Below are 4,310 nucleotides of genomic sequence, written 5' to 3' on the forward strand. Positions count from 1 at the left end.
AGCCTATACTTTCAACAACAGAAGATTAGATTGTGGTACCTCCATACATAAGAATAGTACATTGCTGCTAAAAATCACATTTAATCTCATGATATGTGGAGATGGTCAAAATATAGTTAATCAAACAAGTGGTATACAAATCAATTGGATCCCATGCATATGTGTGCAGGTGGCTATGTGTCCAAAACATTCTGAAATATCTTCACACTTTATTAACACATTTTATCCAATGAGCGTGTATTTTTTTATTAATTTTTTATTTTGTCATGCCAGGAGGCTTGTGGGATCTTAGTTCCCCAGCCAGGAATTGAACCCAGGGTCATGGCAGTGAAAGTGCCAAGTCCTAACCACTAGACTGCCAGGGAATTCCCTGTATTGTTTAACAAGGAAAGAAAAGTTAAATGCATTTTGGGTTGGTTCTAGCATATTTGAAAATTTAAGAGAAATTCCAGGAACCCAGAAAAGACAAGACTGGGAGATGAGAATCCATATATAAAGTTTCCCTCTGACATGATCATCAGAGATTATGGAGGGAACCTTGGCATTGACTCCTTGGTGATCGCAACTTCTTTGCAGCCAGGAATGTAAAATGCAGAGGCCATCCCAATACTACCCTTTCATATAGCAACCTTCTTACCTTCTTCTCACTTCTCCCTTCTGCACTCTCATGCCTTTTCCACCATATTGGAGAGGAGGATACAGCCCTTTCCCCATCCATCTAGGAGAGCTCTGAACTCAGAGGCTGAGAAGCTCATTCATGCCTTTGTGGTGAGAGGATTAAATGCGCTCTTCATTCTGTCATTGGGCTAGTGCCTAGGCCTGGAGTCTTAGCCATGAATGGTGTTAGTCCTCTGTGTGCTATATACATTTCCAGTGCTCATATCCGGAATGTTGCCCCTTACAGTACAAAGAACACTATGTTCCTATAGATTCTCTCAGCAAAAAGGTTGCCATTTGGCTACTTGGTAAGGACTCACACTCTATTTCAATATTAACTAACCTCAAGGAGTCTTCTAGAAGAGGTGAGGCCTGTGACCATACTGGGACTAGCAGGATGAGAGTGAGGCATCTAGTGCCTCTTTGAATTGTACACCCTGTGTGCTCAATTACTGAACCCTAGTCTCCACCCTGAAGCATGAGGCTAACATTTATCCCTAATAAAATGTCCAAGGTCTTCAAAATATTAATAGAAAATCAATTGTAAAAGAATGAAACTAGAACACTTTCTAATACCATACACAAAAATAAACTCAAAATGGATTAAAGATCTAAATGTAAGACCAGAAACTATAAAACTCCTAGAGGAGAACATAGGCAAAACACTCTCCGACATAAATCACAGCAGGATCCTCTATGACCCACCTCCCAGAATATTGGAAATAAAACCAAAACTAAACAAATGGGACCTAATGAAACTTAAAAGCTTTTGCACAATGAAGGAAACTATAAGTAAGGTGAAAAAACAGCCCTCAGATTGGGAGAAAATAATAGCAAATGAAGAAACAGACAAAGGATTAATCTCAAAAATATACAAGCAACTCCTGCAGCATAATTCCAGAAAAATAAATGACCCAATCAAAAGATGGGCCAAAGAACTAAACAGACATTTCTCCAAAGAAGACATACAGATGGCTAACAAACACATGAAAAGATGCCCAACATCACTCATTATCAGAGAAATGCAAATCAAAACCACAATGAGGTACCATTACATGCCAGTCAGGATGGCTGCTATCAAAAAGTCTACAAGCAATAAATGCTGGAAAGGGTGTGGAGAAAAGGGAACCCTCTTACACTGTTGGTGGGAATGCAAACTAGTACAGCCGCTATGGAGAACAGTGTGGAGAGTCCTTAAAAAACTGGAAACAGAACTGCTATATGACCCAGCAATCCCACTTCTGGGCATACACACTGAGGAAACCAGATCTGAAAGAGACACGTGCACCCCAATGTTCATGGCAGCACTGTTTATAATAGCCAGGACATGGAATCAATCTAGATGCCCATCAGCAGATGAATGGATAAGGAAGCTGTGGTACATATACACCATGGAATATTACTCAGCCATTAAAAAGAATTCATTTGAATCAGTTCTAATGAGATGGATGAAGCTGGAGCCCATTATACAGAGTGAAGTAAGCCAGGAAGATAAAGACCATTACAGTATAATAACACATATATACAGAATTTAGAAAGATGGTAATGATAACCCTATATGCAAAACAGAAAAAGAGACACAGATGTACAGAACAGACTTTTGGACTCTGTGGGAGAATGTGAGGGTGGGATGTTTCGAGAGAACAGCATTGAAACATGTGTATTATCTATGGTGAAACAGATCACCAGTCCAGGTTGGATGCATGAGACAAGTGCTCGGGGCTGGTGCACTGGGAAGACCCAGAGGGATCGGGTAGAGAGGGAGATGGGAGGGGGGATCGGGATGGGGAATACATGTAACTCCATGGCTGATTCATGTCAATGTATGACAAAAACCACTACAATATTGTAAAGTAATTAGCCACTAATAAAAATAAATGAAAAACAAAAAGAAAAAAAAAGAAAATCATTGATAGAAGAAAGCTTTTAATTTCTTTAAATCTTGGTCCATTAAACATCTTACGTCAGAAGTTGAAAGCATTCATTGAAAAAGATTTCCCTGGAGGTCCGCTGGTTAAGAGGCTACACGCCCATTGCAGCATGAATGGGTTCGATCCCTGGTTCAGGTAACTAAGGTCCCACATATCATGTGGCGCAGCCAAAAAATTAAAACAACAACAACAAAAACAACTTGACATGCTTGTATGAGGTTCTAGGGACCCAGAGACTGACAGGATGGGGAAGGGGTGGGTGTGCACAGGGTCATTACAATGCATTCACAAGGCCATATGTTTTGTAAAATTTGCAAAAGATTTTTCATGACAGCTGGTTAAGCCTACTGCTCCTCTCACCTCCATTTCCCCTTGTGGCAGGTGGCATCAGAATGGCCTCACACATTTTGGGGAGTGAGCTAGAGGAAGTTGACTTAGGATAGATCAATTTTGAGTTTACTAAGACATATTTATGGGGTTTGCAGTTACTTCCGTGACCAGTTATGTTATCCCTAAGCATCTCACTGTAGGAATGACTTGTGGAATGTTTGTACCATCCGCTAGGCTGACTCACCTGGAGCCATGACATAATGGTACGGAAGTCATGTTGTCTGGGCACACATCCTATAGCAGCTGGTACCAAAAGTGGGCAGTAGTGGAAAACAATCAGGGCTATAGTGCACCGAGCTTAGTCTTTGGAAAATTCTTTCAAATCTCACATATAGATTCAAAGAGAACAAGAGAGATTTTCCTAAATTTGACAATAGAAACAATTTGTAATTAGATGAACTACCAACAAAAAGTTGTGAAGCCGGGAGGGAAAAAAAAAAAAAGGTTTTTTAAACTAACAATGATATGAAACAAATTCCAACCAATAATGATAGAGGAAAGAAAAATGATCTTCCAAGTGTCTCCACAGAGAATACTATAAAATTGTCATATGCACAAGTGATTAAAGAATATATCAGACAGTTGCTTAATAAAAATATTGTGCTACTTTTCTGGACTTTATGATGTCTGTGGTATTTGTAAGCCTTCCAAATTTGTGATTTATGTGATTTATTTTCCCTTTCTAAATAAACATTGACTTTTGTACCGAATTTTGAATTTGTGGTTTAGGTTGCTTTTCTTAAAGAGAGTCACACAAATTTGGTAAGCTTCAGGCCTTCCAAATCTGGACCTGCTTCTGGTAGGAGATGAAAGATTACAGAGATTTGTGTGTATATTCATGATTTGTGTAAGTCCTCCACAAAATTTTTTTAATAATAAAGAGTGAGTTATGCATTAAATTCCTGGCTTGTCTCAGTTACCCACACCTGGGGAAAGGCTTGCTTGGTGCACCCACCAAGCAGAGTTGGGCTGCCTGGCCTGAAAACCATGCAGCAAGGAGCAAATCGTTACCCCTGTGGGGAGCCACAACTTGCCTATCACCCAGAGCATTGTTTGTCAATTACACACAGAAAAAATTTCACCACCCCCCACACTTCCTCTTGCATGTGGACTCAAAGCCAAAGTATTTACTGAGAATGCAAGACTCCAGGTCACCTTGGGATCAAGCCAGGCAAGAGGGTCAGGGGAGATGGGGTAGCTGTGTGGTAGGAGTATCCGAGAGGAGAGATGAAATCTAGAGAAAAGACAAGTGAAAGTGAAGTCACTCAGTCATGTCTGACTCTCTGCAACCCCATGAACTGTAGCCTACCAGGCTCCTGTGTCCATGGAATT

At 40.3% G+C, this 4,310-nt stretch overlaps 1 non-coding gene across 1 annotated transcript; it reads right to left on the bottom strand.

Moving 5' to 3' along the window:
* Positions 1-292: 292 nt before the first annotated feature.
* On the bottom strand, positions 293-365 carry TRNAE-UUC (transfer RNA glutamic acid (anticodon UUC)). Its single transcript has one exon. It is a non-coding gene; the product is annotated as a tRNA-Glu (tRNA).
* Positions 366-4,310: the final 3,945 nt, after the last annotated feature.

The sequence above is a fragment of the Dama dama genome, chromosome X (assembly GCF_033118175.1).
Source record: "Dama dama isolate Ldn47 chromosome X, ASM3311817v1, whole genome shotgun sequence".
Classification (NCBI taxonomy): Eukaryota; Metazoa; Chordata; class Mammalia; order Artiodactyla; family Cervidae; genus Dama; species Dama dama.